This window comes from Muscardinus avellanarius (genome assembly GCF_963383645.1).
Source record: "Muscardinus avellanarius genome assembly, chromosome: 1".
Classification (NCBI taxonomy): domain Eukaryota; kingdom Metazoa; phylum Chordata; class Mammalia; order Rodentia; family Gliridae; genus Muscardinus; species Muscardinus avellanarius.
Window position 1 is genome coordinate 167,739,288 of NC_137786.1, and position 15,435 is coordinate 167,754,722.

A 15,435-nucleotide genomic window follows, 5' to 3' on the forward strand; every position below is an offset into this window, starting at 1 on the left:
AGACAAAAGGTTGTTCATATTCAATATATACAAGTGAATGAGTTTGGACATCAGTATATACATGTGAAAGCAGTATCGCCATCTATGCCTTAAACATATCCATCACTTCCAAACGTTTTTCCCAGCCCTGTTTATTATTTTGTATGTGTGTATATGATAAGATTGTTCAGAACATCTAACCCTTTGATATAATTTTAAGTATACAATATAGTATTGATAACTATAGACGTTGTGCTGTACAGTAGATTTAATCTTGTATATCTTGTGCAACTATAAAAGTAATTTTTGGTTTCACAGTCATCTTGAAAAATATTGACCCATGTTCAAGTGAAGAGAATGAGGCTTAGATAGACTAACTGGTCAAAGTTTACCTGAATAATTAATATTTACATTTAATATACATTAATCAAAATATAAAAATAAAAATGTAAGCCGGGCGTGGTGGCACACGCTTGTAATCCCCGCACTTGGGAGGCGGAGACAGGAGGATCATGCAGGTTTGAAGCCAGCCGCGCGCGCTGGCTTAAGAGACCCTGTTTCCAAATAAAAATATTTTAAAAATAGGTCTGGGAGTGTAGCCTGGAGGTAGAAGGGCTTCCAGGAACCCCAGTACCACCAAAAATAAAATAAAATAAAAATAAAAATGTAAAGGTTTATTAATTAGAGTCAGAGCTGGAATTCAAAAGTTCAGTTCTAATGCCTCATCACACACACATGCCTTCCCCCTCCTCTCCAGGCTCTTCCTTTTTTTTTTTTTTTCTTTCATTTCCTCTTGTTTTATTCCATTTCCTTTCATTTATCCAAATATTTACTGACTGTTTCTTTCCACTACATCAAGCTGCCTCCCTGCTGTGATAGGTAGTTAAGTCTGCTGTGAATTTTTATGCCCATATTACAAGTTTAGTTATTATGCAAATAATAATGGACAATTACATAAGACTCTTATTTTTTATGACTGAGATTATGGTTCACCATTCAATGAAGCACATAGTTTTTGGTTTTCACTTGTGTACTTAGAAAAACTTGCTTTTATTTTACAGCTATGATTTATAGATAGAATTTTCCAAGTGACCTTAAAGTTGTTAGCTATTATTCTAACTCCTTAAATAAATGGACAAATCTCTCCCTCTTCAATTCCTCCCCCACTCATCCTCTTTCTCTCCCTCTCCCTCCCTTTCTTTCTACCCTTCTCCCTTCTGCACACACACACACACACACACACAAACACACACGCACACACACACACACACACACACACACATTTTGATATACAGACCTCAGTACAGTGTTCAGCATCTGCATGGATAGCCTTGTGATCTGCATGAATATCTTTTCTTGTGTGTTTCTGTGGTTCCACATGAGACACACTTCTGGTCCACTCATCAGCTTGCAGTTCTCTGGAAGATGTTGAGTACGGGGGAAATAAGGCCCCATGCCAGGACCTTGTCTGCCAACCAAGAGCTGAACTGCTCCTTCGATGCTTGCTTTGCATAAGCTATTAACTGGCAGCTACTAAACCTATTGTCCATACATGTTTACATACTTATCTTTCTCCAGTAGGTGATAAGCTTCCTGAAAGAAAATTCTTGATCTTACATGCTTTTGTATCCTCAGCATTTAGCACAGGGCCTGGCATATAGCAGACTCTGAAATAAATGCTTATTAAATTTTTAAAAAGTGTTGGATAAACATGGTGTCACCTTAAGAAGTCACTGTAGCCCAAGATATTGACTCTAAAATCCTGTTCAAAATATATTAACACATCTTAATCACCCCTAGAGTCCCCTCTGACATCTCATCACAATCAGATTCATGTTCAGACACAAAGTCCTGCTACATATACTTTCTTCAGGAACCCTCAAAGAAACTCCAGGTGCCAGGATAGGTGGTTACCATTCCCATATTACAGATTAGGAAAAAGGGATTTAGAAAGTCTAAAGGATTTTTCCAAAGCTCTACAGCAACTGATTTTAAAGTTGGACTCAAAACCAGACCTCCAGACCCCAAATCATTAATCTTTCTCCTTAAAGCACGATCTCTCTTTTCAGAATTCTATGCACAGGGTCCATTCAGTGCCTTCTCAGTACACACTGCTCTGTGTGCACCCCACATTCAAGAATACAGAATTAAAAAGAACTACTGCTTATATAATACTATACATTCATTATTTTTAACTCAATTAGTCTTATAACAGCACTATGCCTTTTTATACTTAGTTTGTGCCTGAAACTGAGGCACAAAAATAACATTAAAAAATTTACCCCCGCTTAAATGAGAAGAGCGACAACCCATATGCTTTGCTTTGACCTCCATATGTGTGGGAAGAAAGGGGTGAGCTAATAATTCTTTATGGGTCAAAAAAAAAAAACTCACAAGTATTTCTGCTTTCAAAAGTAGGCATATCCATTTAAATATTCTCACTAGGCTCAAGTACAGCGACCAGATTATAATTCACAGGATGTGGCAACGGTCTCTGAAGTTTAGATAATACATCTGTTTTTACGTGTAACATTTGCAAGGACATTCAGTAGTGAAAATAAATATTATCTCCTTTATTCATTGGAAGGAAGAAGAAAACGCTTTCTTCTGTTTAGATTGCTAAATGTAACCTCTGACTAGGAAAGGGGTAAGTTCAAGGTTTAGTATTAGAAGATCATTCGTTAACAATTACAGAAAAAGGCAATCTTCAGAATCCAAAATCACATGATGAAAAGAAAAATAGCAGAATAGAATTATTGCCATTGGAATATGAAGTATACAGTATTCTACTGCTGCAGCTTACATTGGAAAATACATTCCTGGAAAACACAAGACTCCAGTAATCAAAATTAATTACATGTCACAGAGTCATATAAGATTAATTGCAAACAAGCCATGCAAGCAATGCAGTAAGGTGGGCAAGGGAAACAGAATCCTCAGAGAAGAGGTTTAGTGATTAGGAAATACCTGCTCTTTATTGTTCTTCATAGATAAGATATTGGAATAACAGATAAGATGTTGGTATAACCTTGCTAAACAGGACATCGTATCCATTATAGAATTATTCTGACATACAGATTATAGACTCTTCCTAAATTATTAATAGTTTATTATGGGGCTGGGGATGTAGCTCAGTGGTTAAGCGCTTATTTAATATGTGCAAGGCTCTGGGTTTGAGCCCCAATACCACACATGCGTGATTATTGGCTTAGTATGTACCAAGTATCACTCACACACACACACACACACACACACACACACACACACACGAGGATGATATAGTAACATTTAAAATTAAGCATGTCATATGGTAAGTACTCATTTAGTGTTGCTATTAGGTTTTTTTGTGTGTGTGGTACTGAGGGTTCCTAGAAACCCTTTTACCTCCGAGCTACACTCCCAGACACCTATTCTTTATATTTTTATTTGGAAACAGGGTCTCTTAAGCCAGAGCGGCTGGCTTCGAATCTGCACGATCCTCCTGTCTCTGCCTCCCAAGCGCGGGGATTACAAGTGTGTGCCACCACACCCAGCTGTTGCTGTTACTTCTAACAACTCTTTCTTTAACCAGGCGTGGTGGTGCACGCTTGGAATCTCCGCACTTGGGAGGCTGAGACAGGAGGATCGTGCAGGTTCGAAGCCACCCTCAACTAATTAGGCTCTCAGCAACTTAGTGAGACCCTGTTTCAAATAAAGTATAAAATAGGTCTGGGAGTAGAGCCTGGAGGTAGAAAAGCCCCTGGGTTCCACCCCAAGTACCACACACACACACACACACACACACACACACACAACTCTATCTTTAAAATGTATCTGATGCTTTTTTTTTTTAAGAAAAAGTAACAGTTAACCATGCATAAAGAGCTCTTCTAGATAGTTGTTTTGTTCCTTTCTTGGGATAGGACTTGAGCTAGATCAGCATTTCCCAAAGCATGTTTTACAGAATACCCAAACAGCAAGACTATAACAGGTTGCTACTGTAATAGGTTGCTTAAAATCAGGTTTCTTCATTTAAAAACTTCTCAGAAACATTTGTTTACCAGGGAGCAGGGGTAAAACTCCTGGAGGCAGCTAGCATATGTAATTTCCCCAAGTGTATTTGACCATCAAGCTTTTACATAAGGAGAACCTCACAGGACACCAGAGGTGGGAAGCACGTGGGTGGATATTTTTATAGTTAACCATAATTGACTGTTTTCTATATTCTTGCCTGCACAGAAAAGAGGAATTTTGCCTACACAGACAAGGAAACTGGCCTTTTTCTGTGTTCTAAGATCACGGGCGCCATCTAGCGTTCATTATATTAGCTAAACACATGACAGTAACCAAGAGACAGCAATTACTCTTCGTTGTGAAGATTTATCCCTGGCCTCACCCTCTCCCCATCAGGGCTCCAGTACTAAGTAGTTAAGATGCTGAAAGATAATAGAAAAATCATCACTTTAGGCTACATTCCCTAAACATATTGTGAGTTATTTTTTCTAATTTCCTCTTCATGTGTTCTATTTCATAGGGATTTGTTGTAGAAAGAACTCCAATAATTGAACTATCTTCTGGAGGTATTCATGGGGAGAATTTAGGGCAGTCAGCAGGCAAGCACAGTAACTAGTGCAGTAGACTTCTCCGGCATTCTTCCTATGGGGGGAAAGATAAGAACACTTCTATTATTATTTTTTTCAATGCTTTCTTATGGGGGAAGAAAAAAGGTGTGAAACAGAGCTTGTAGAAGCAATACCCCTAAGAAAGGTTTTTTCCTGTCTCTCCAACCAATTTTAGTTTATTCATTCCTTAAGAGTCTAAAAACAAAAGATCACACCAGCTGACTTGCTAACTCCAAAGCTTGCTCTCTCTTCTCTCTCTCCCTCCTCTCTCTCTCTCTCTCTCTCTCTCAATGGATTTTAAGTATTTATGTGTAGCTGGTATTATATGTTGCCAGAGTGAGATGCTATAGCCACTGAGGTAAAGGCACCACAGGAAACTGTGAATTTTTAAATTAGGTTTTAAATTACATTGCTGTTGATTTACAAAGAATGAATAACAGCTACCTGGCTGTTTTTTGTTTGTTTGTTTTTATGTTTGCTTTTTTCAGTTGTCTATGTTTATAATCATGCAGAAATGAAGGGCTTTAATTGCCAGGCATTCCTTGTCAAGTTATCCAAATTGAATGTCAGCACTTTATACACTACTCACCATCCTTGGGTACTGATGAGTCCACCCCTCTCTTGTTACATCAAAGGATAACTTTAAATCTTTTCTAGTGTTATGGCTGAATGACTTCCCCCTCCCTCCCAAAATAAGATGTCCCAAATAGACTCTCTGAAGTGGTTGTCTTAAAGCCATCAATTTCAGTCAGCATACCATATCTGCCATATTCTTTCTCTCCAGCTCTGGCCCCTGGCCCCAGGAAGAAACCTGGCTTTCATACTTTTCAGTGCTGAGACTGGCTTGTAGTACTCCTGATGCCAGCAGTCCCCGAGAAAGCAGAGGGGATCAGAAGCCCATGCAAAGGTGGGGACAAGGGCCACCTCCACAGCTCTGTGCAACTTTTTACCCTGTCTCCCAAAGCACAATAGCTTAAGCCAGAAATTCTACAAAATTCTGTTACCTAAGTAGCATCCTCAGTTTCTCTCCTCTCTTCCTAAAACTTGGAATCACCCAAACTTTAGGAAAACCCTCCGCCATCTTCTCGGACACAGGTGGCATTCCCAGCTTGAGTCAGTCATGACCAGGAAATGCTCTTCTACCCTTGCTCTGCCTCTCCTTCAAAAGAGAAGCAAGAAGGCCCAGAGCCAATACTAGCTCAAATACAACAGTCTGGATTTCCAAATTCAGGTAGTTTGCTATCTATATTCAGATTAAGAGTGATTTCAGTTTTCTCCTCTCCAGAACATAGGTGCATCTGTCCTTTCTATATAGCTTTGTATCTCAAGGCCATTAAAAGTATTTGGATATCTTTAGTTCAAAGACACTGATACTCCCTTCTCCTTGTTTTTCCCAAGATTTCAAAATTTTTGAGGTCCTTCATCGCCAGGGCACCCTCTTAGAAAATTTTCAGGTGATAACTAATCAAGTGATGTTGGTACTATTTTGAAAGGGTAAAGACATCTTTCACTAACTCTGAGCAGTTAAATTCAGGCTTCTGATCCGGAAACCATGAGGAAGCTGCCTTCACCCCCCAGTCCAGTGTGCTTAATGCAGGCACTTGCTCTCTGCTACACTCAACTGTCCCTAGACACCCTAACTCTTCAATCTCTGGCTTTTGCCTCTTTTAATTGTAAAGCCCATTTAGGCTTCTTCCCAACTTATTAAATTTGACTTCCTGCCCAACTCAGCACCCATAACTCCCTGATCCTGAGAAAACCTAAAAAAAATAAAATAAAATAAATCACAGCCAGTGAAAAAGCCCTAGGGAAGAGACTTCTACACCCCAGCTTTAGAGCCCCATATCCTGCCTGGCTTCTGGCATGCCTGCTGCAGTGTAGGAATTCAGTAAGGCTCATGTCTTGGTCCATTTTTTATTGCTATAACTGAATGCCACCAACCAGGTAATCTAATAAACAGAGGTTTGTTTTGTTTACAGTTCTAAAGGTTAGAAAGTCCAAGAGCACAGTGCTAGCCTCTGGTAAGGGCCTTCTTGCTGCATCAGAACATGGCAGAAGGAAGAACATAGTAGAAAGAGTGAGCATATGAGCTCAGGGCACTTGCTTTTTTTTCTTTGTTCTTTTTTTCCTTTTCTTTCTTTTCCTTTTTCTTTTTTCTTTTCTTTTTTTTTTTTTTTGTCATACTGAGGATGAAGCACAGATGCATCCTACCTCTGAACTATACCCCTAACCTTATTTTATTCATTTCATTTTGAAACATGATCTCACTCAGTTGCAGAGGGCCTCACTACGTTGCTGAGGCTGGCTATGAATCTGGGATCCTCCTGTCTCAGCCTCCCAAGTACTAGGATTATAAGCATGTGGCACCATATCCAGTCTCTTTCTTCCTATAAAGCCATCCTGGGGGAGCCCAGCCTTATGACCTCATCTAATACTAATTACTCCTAAAGGTCCCACTTCCAAATCCCATTAAGATAGGTATTTAGGGGTTATGATTCCAACTTCAGGGACACAGTCAAACTATAACAGTCTGGCTGTGGCCTTAGAGCCCTCCACTCCTGTGGCTTGCTCAGTGCCTGCCAGTGTCTCCTGCCACATACAACCTTCCAGCCCTTGAGAAGAGCAAGCCTTTATACACAGCATATCTGATCATGTTCTTGCTCCCTTTTATTTAAAACCTTTTAATGGCTTTCTGTTCTTAAAGTGTAAACTTTTCACATGGCCCACAGTGACTTTGTAGGTCTGACCTCTGCCTTGATTGGCTCATCTACACTATTCCCCTACTCTCACTTATTCAACCACTCTGTTTTTTTTTTTTTAATATTATTGAGGATTGAACCCAGGATTGCTCTACCTCTGCAATAGGATCTTAATTCTTTATATTTTAAAACAGGGTCTTGCTAAGTTACCATGCACTGGCCTTAAACCTGTGATCCTCCTGTCTCTGCCTCCCAGGACTGGGATTACAGGCATGTACCACCACACCCAGATTACCCTGTTTTCTTTTTGTTTTTAAACCTCAAATCAGGGGTGCTATTAAAATATTGGCATCTTGTTTCAACCCTGGCCCTAGTCTATACAATGAGTGGCCATAGTATCATAGCTGCAGGATTGTAGGGAGTTGAAACCCGGTTCCAGGCAGCCGGGGTTGTGGGTCACTTGAGAGGGCTCAGGAAAGCAATTATTTACTGATAGACCACACAGAAGTGTTTCACTATTGTAACAAAAGAAATCACCATGTGGATGAATAGAGACTGAGAAGCACCTTGCCCCTAGTGCTGAGCCCGCTCCCACACTGGCCTCTGTGGCTATTGAATTTCCCCTGAAATCCCTTTCACTTGAAATGAACAGGCACCTTCTATTATCTAAAAGGAACAGCAGAACCCATAGCATGTCCACACTTTATTTCAGAAACATCTTCATTATCTCATATCTAATCTGGCTGTGTGATATATTAAATTAAAAACTCAATAAGCTCTGCAAGCACAGTAGGAAACCAAAATTAGTACCACTACTATCTCTTTATATTCCTTAAGCCCTGCTTTTTCAATGTGTCATTGGCATGCTATACATCCCAAGCTGTAATGACGCCCTGCAAATAGTACATTGAGAAATATGCATTAATGTCAGACCTATAGTCGATAACCCACAGGATGGCTGCTCAAGGACTCAGCTGGAAGCAGCCTTCACAAACCCACAGTGTGGTTCAGTGATACCCAGGCCAGGACTTCTCAAAGTCAAAAAGGTCAAAAGATGTAAAATGCTCCATGAAGAAATTGTTTACAACCTATTAAAGGATCTTAGAAGTCCTGCAGAAATTAAAAAAAAATACTAGTAAAGCATTTTCTGACCTCATTTAAGAACAGAATTTCTCCTAGACTGCAAATTACTATCAAATGAAACATTTGGGGGAAGTTTTGCCTTAAATTAACCTCCAAAATATCATGCAGGAGACATAGCATTTTCCCTTTAAAATCTTGTTTGCAGAGCTCAGCAGCATCCACTAAGTGCCCATAACCAATAGGCATGAAGAACACAGTGTTTTAAAAAAGAGAGCCAGGCTGCCGGGTGTGGTGGTGCACTCTTGTGATCACTGCGCTTGGGAGGTGGAGACAGGAGGAGTGGACAGTTTCAAAGCCACCCTCACTGACTTAAGAGACCCTGTTTCCAAATTTAAAAAAAATATATATATACATATATATATACATATACATATATATATACATATACATATACATATATATATACACACATACACACATACATACATACATACATACATATGTCTGGGAGTGTAGCCCGGAGGTAGAAGGGTTCCATCCTCAGTACCACAAAAAAAAAAAAAAAAAAAAAAATAGACCCAGGCATGCTTGTAATCTCAGTATTTGAGAGGCTGAGACAGGAGGACAATGGTTTTCAGACAGCCTCTGCTACTTAATGAGGCCTTTTGCAACCCATTTTGAAACCTGTTTCAAAATAAAGAATAAAAAATAGGGCTGGAAATAAAATGTGTAGAATGTCCCTGGGTTCTATCCCCAGTACCGGAAAAAAAAAAAAAAAAAAAGCTAGTATACTACAGTGTTGATAGGAAGATACATGAGCCACCAAGACATTGTCCACATAGACTCTAAAACTGAGTTGCTTAGGAACAACATCTGGATCCTCTGCAGCTTCACTTGAGGACAACACAATCTTAGCCATTTCTGCATCCCTGTTCATTAATTCAGAGCCCAGCTACTGAGCACATGTCTAACCCATGGGTGAGTTACTCATACATGTTTGTACCTGCACAGTCCTCTACAGGCAGCTGGGAATCCTATGGTACCACTCAGGTTTTTATTTTTTTTATTATTTTTTTTTAATCTAGACCTCTAGCCCAGTAACCCCTGTGACCTGAAAATTCAGAGTATCTTAAAGCTTTAGTTTTCTGGCCAGTGGAATCTATTTTATAATTCAGGCAAGTCCTTTTGATAAATAAAAAAAATGTCAAATAAATATTCTGTTACACACTAAATGCTAAAAGCATATATTTGTTTAAAATATGTGCATGATATAGCCTCTTCATCCAAAGAGAAGTATTTAGGTTGTTAGAAATTTCTACACAAGCCTCAAAGGGTGGTTTAACACCTGATTCTGTGTCCCCTCCCTGTAAACACCTAAAATGTGCTACGTTGATCCCAAAGAAAGAGCAAACCTTGTCAAGAGATCTCAAGTTTTAAGAAATAAGTTCTGGGCAACTACAGGTGGACTGGTATTTAGTTTCAGTTTGGTTTTGCCCTTGAGTAATGTATTTGCCTGGCCAATCCCTCACAACCCTTCTTATACTGGTATCACCACTCACATGTACAATTTCCATACTGTGCACATTATCTCATTTCCTCCTCCTAGGATCCCCTCAGGATAGGTAGGGAAATGACCACGTTGTCATTTTATGCAGGAAGAAACTGAAGAGTTCAGTGATTTCCTAGCAGGGGACCAGTCAGACTGGCTCAGGCTTCCTTCTGTCACCACCAGTCACCTTAGCGATGATGCTAAATTCTCTAGATATGTGTCTGATGCAGACTGAGATGGTCCTGGACTCCAAACCACTGTGATCAGTTTTTAGAAATTTAAAAAATACAGATATGCATACATACACACATAAACACATACATAAATGAAAAGAAATTACTGGGAAAATATCAGAAAGCTCATGGAATCTTCAGGAAGATTAGGAGCCAGACTCAAAGGGTGGGAGGAATCATGCCAAAAGATAGTCTGTGAAAGATGCTGGGCTACTGCTGAGGCCCTCACCACTAGCAACTTACAGCCAAACCAGGCCGCCCTGATGTCTCTCTTTCTTCTGCATCTCAGGCCTTAGCATAAGGATATAAGGTCCCCAGCTACCTGCCCATGCACCTGCTACCAAGGTGTAAGGAAATGGCTATTTGTCCCTTCTATCTCCTATAATGAATGTGTGGGTGGAGAGGTAGGACTGCCTCCTCCCTATTTTGGATTACTCCAAACTAAGAATTCTATTGGGCAGCTAAATGGTAAGTGACCATTAGAGATTATTTGGTTTGCTGATTTCTAGAAAAGGAATTTTTAGATATAGGAAGTTAAAGATCATACTTGCTTCTAAAGTAGTACAAAATCATTCTGGAGAATGACCTAAGAAAATGAAAGGACAGGGACCAATGACAGGAAGGGTAAGACTGCTTCCCAACAGGTAGGAACCTCTCATGGTTTGATTATTATCTTGCAGGTCAAATTCTGTGATTCCGGTAGGGCAGTGGCACACACCTGTAATAACTGCTACTAGGGAGGGCAATGCAGAAGGACCCCAAGCTTTGGCTGTTACAGTGACATGTAGCTGTGGGTTCCTGTTCTTAGCTATTTGTAGAAAATAATAGCCAGAACTCCTTTTTGGCTGTAAGCTTAAGCAATGTTATTATTACAACGACAGAAAGAAAGGATAGGTTAATGAAGCCCTATACCAGAGAATATAGGGAAGTAACTTGAAAATAAGTTACTAAAGTTTTTGAATACAGAACAGTTTCATAGATACATGGTACTTCATCTTGTTCTACCAATAATCTTCTGACCTACGTGTAAGTCCACCCATTAGCGCTGTGCAGGCCCTTTTTATGATTATGAGGATTATGATTGATTATGGGGATTTCTTGGTCAGCCAAAAAATAAAACCTTCTCGGCCAAAAAAAAGAAAAAACCTTCTCCTTGCCTTACTGCAAGTGTAAGCCTAGGTTTCTTTGTTAGGACCAGAATGATTAACAAAATCTGAGGTCATGCGGTATCTGCTCCCCTTTGACAGAGGTCTCTACCCTTGTCAATACTATATACCCTCCTCCTGCACTTCTTGTGGAATTCTTAGCTTTTTGCAAGATGTCATTTATTATGTAAACTTGTTTTTAGAATATGAAGGCCCTAGGTCCCAACTCTTCTATCTACTTGCTAATTACTTTTAGTGAGGGGACTCTGCATTATAACAGCTGCCTGAGTGCCTGGCAGTAACCAGGTCCTGACTGCTTTTTACATTTTGAAACCAATTTTCAATGCGTTACTACCAAATTCATTTTCCAAATTCATTTTCCAATATATTAATACCAACATCATTTTCCAATACTGATACATTAATACCAAAGCTGTTTTCAAATACATTTTGAAGCCATTTTTCAATACTGGTACATTGGCAATTTAGCAAAATTCTATCAAAAAATAAAAATTCTAAAACAAAGGACTGAAGATGTAACTCAGGGGTAAAGCACTTGCCTAGCTTGTGTGAAGCCCTAAGTTCAATTCTCAGTGCTGCAAATAAGTAAATAAATAAAGTCAATTATGTTGGTATACTCGTGCAATCCTAGTACTTAGGAGGCTGAGACAAGGGTCACAGGTTTCAAGCAAGTTGGAGCAAATTAGGGAGATTCTGTTTCAAAATTTAAAAAATAAAAAGAGCAGAAAGTATGTAGCTTAGCGGTAGCATATTCCTGGGTTAACCTCACATAGACACACACACACATACACACAATGAGATTCAAAAAGGTTAAGTAATTTGGTTAAGACACACAGTTAGTAAAAGTGATAAATTGACTCGTAACCTCAGAATCAATTTATTGGGGCCATTGGCTTCTATGGCAGAAAAATTTTCAGCCATGAAATTGACAAATCGACAAGCATGCGCCACCACCCCCAGCCTAAGTTTCTAGATTTAAAAACCATATTTTTCTCTTTCCTTTCTAGTTTGCCTCTTTTTTTACCTATTATTTTTATTTTTTATACTACCTCAAAAGGACTGCACTCTAGCCTTGCCCAACTTCAAAGTCAGTGTTTTCCATCATTAGCATGAGCTTTACAGACTCTATTGTTTACTTTGATTACACTGTTCCTCTGCTTCAAACCTTTTCACAAGCCCCTGCTACACTTTTGTTCACTCAAGTTCCCTCTTTTAATGGTAGTCAGTATAGACCTCTTTTAAGTTTTGCTATAGAGAGGAAGGGGATGGGATGGTAACTACAGGGCAGCATTTGTTTGGCTTTGTAACCATTTTTATGTTGATAAAGATGATCTAGTAGAGAAAAAACTGGTAGTTTAGCAATTCATATAAATATATATGTGTTAAGTGGAAAAATTGTATATAAGCGTGATCTTATTCCTTAATTCTTGGATTTGCTGAATATTTCCCATTGATTTGTTTTGTTCCTGGGTTTGTTCTCAAAGCCTTCGATGGTGCTCATCACTTCAGAGGTGATCAATAATGAAAATAGGACTGTTCAGCTCTATGCCAGGTTCTGTAAGAAATAGATAAGTGAATCAGACACTGACCCCCATCTTCCTGGGCTGATAGCCTAGTGGATAGATAAGACATGAGCATGATTATGATTGTAAGAAATAAGTTTCTATGGTATTGTAAGAAAAGACACATATTTGAATGTAGCTTGGAAAGAGGAATTTTACTTTTTGCAAAAAGGGATGCTGCCACTGGTAAGTCAGGCGTGCAGGAACAGAAAGGCAGAAAACTGCTGGGTTTTTATTTCCAGCTTGAGCTTCTGTGATGTGCTCCTATTGGTAGGAATCTAGACTGACAACCTTTATACCATTGACTGTGAGGAATGCCAGGGGGGAGGAATGCCAGGGTGAGGGGCTGGAACTCACAATCTCCAGGAGATGCTATCTTTATAAAAACACAAACAGACCGGACGGCACCAGACCAATGAACTCAACAGCCCACCAGGCTCCAGAGAGGAGTGGCGGACAGCGAGCCGAGGTGAGCCGCTGCGGATCAGCCGGGCGGGATTCGGCAGATTTTTCAGAGCAGGGAGCATCTAAAGCTCCCAGGGGCTGGGCTCAGCGCACCCTGCAGGAACTCAGAGCGGAGTTCAAAAACAGAATACGCCAGCCTCATGGCCGAGGGCGTGGCAGCGGCACCATATTGCCACCGGTGGCAGCAGCAGCAAATTCACCAAGTCCACTATAGCTCCATCGGTCACTCAACAACAGTGAGTCAAATTGCGGCCCCTAGAGGAGAAATCCTAGTACTGACTCCCAGGGACTTGACCCAGTGGGGGAGTGGCAGTGGCAGAGATATCACACCATAGGAGAATGCCCAACCTGGCACACCCCCCCCCCATGGTCTAAAGCAGCCTTGATTGACTCCCAGGGTCTGAAACTCTGCGATACAACCCAGTAAAGGAGTATGGGGACTGAGATACCACAGACTTGAGATCCAGAGCACCTTAAGTGAGGTCCTAGTGACCCAGGGAAGAACCCAGAGAAGGCACAAACTTCTGAAATCATGGGAAAGAGAAATAACAATGGAGCAGTGAATGCCCACAACCCCACAACATCAGAACCTGATAAAACAGAAATTCAGAGATTTCTAGAATATCAAATCAGGAAAATAACTGCAGAAATAATAGAGGTGTTTCGAAAAGAATTCAGAGAGACCCAAAAAGAGATAAAGGATGTAATCAATGAAGTAAAGGCCTCAATTCAAAGTATAAAGAACCGATTAGACCACATGGAGAATAGAATCTCGCTCCTAGAAGATGATCAATCCAAAAATGAACGCATAGTTTCTAATTTAGAAAAAAAAAATCCAACAGCAGGAATCTGACATTGAAGAAATATGGGCCCATTTTAAGAGAGCTAACCTAAGAATAATTGGAATAGAGGAGAGAAAAGGTGAAAACAAAAGGACCAACAATCTCTTCAAGGAAGTAATAGCAGAAAATTTTCCAAACATAGAGCAAGAGGTAGATAGATACACAGGTCCAGGAAACTTATAGAACTCCCTTTAGACAGGATCGGAGAAGAGGATTCCCATGCCACATAATAATCAAAATGACCAATGTGGAAGCCAAGCAGAGAATCTTAAAGGCAACAAAAACAAAGGGCCAAGTGACATTCAGAGGCAAACCAATTAGAATCACTCCAGACTTCCCAAACCAAGTCATGAGAGCCAGAAGGGCTTGGAGTAACATATTCCAAACTCTGAAAGAAAACAACTTCCAGCCAAAAATTTCCTACCCAGCAAAACTTTTTATCAAATTAGATGGGGAAATAAGAAGCTTCCACGACAAACAGAAACTGAAGGAATTTATGTCTTCAAAACCAGCACTAGAGAAAATACTCAAAGAGATTAACTACAAAGAAGAAATAGGTAACACACACCAGAACCAGAGAAACAAGATTTTCCATCCAACAGACAACTAAGATTGGTTATCTGTGGAGATTCATTATTTATGTTAGTCTTTTACCTATTTCTAAATTGTATTGTTTGCTTTTATTGTTGCTAATTTTTAGGATTTCTAGTTGGAATATTAATATACCTTCAGATATAACATTTGGAAATATTTTATCCCATTCTATCAGTAACTTTTAACTCGGTTTACATTGTCTTTGGATATACAATTATTATTTTTTTATTTTGTAGGGAGTTTGTTTACCCTTTTGTTGCCTGTGCCATTGAAATCATATCCAAGAAAACACTGCCAATTTCAATGTCATGAGGTTTTATGACCTAGATTTTCTTCTAAAAGTTTATAGTCTTAAGATTTATATTTAGCTTTTTTATCTATTTTGAGTTAATATTTGTATATGGTGTTAGGTATGGGTCCAATTTTATTCTTCTTCATGCAATTATTATTTTTCAACAATATTTAGTTAAAAGATTATTATTTCCTCCACCAAATGTCTGTGGAAACCTTGTCAAAAATAACTTGACAATATAGGGATGAATTTAGCTCTAGGCTTGTATTTAACTCCAATGGGTTATATATCTGCCTTTATAACAGTACTACACTGTTTCAATTATTGTAGCTTTATAACATCTGAAATCAGAAAATATACATCTTCTAGC

At 39.4% G+C, this 15,435-nt stretch overlaps 1 protein-coding gene across 20 annotated transcripts in view; it reads left to right on the plus strand.

Moving 5' to 3' along the window:
* The window catches only part of DLG2 (discs large MAGUK scaffold protein 2), a gene marked incomplete at both ends in the record, with an annotated part of 2,113,672 nt that overhangs the window by 1,707,201 nt on the left and 391,036 nt on the right, over positions 1–15,435 (plus strand). The gene's annotated exons all lie outside the window — the stretch shown is intronic.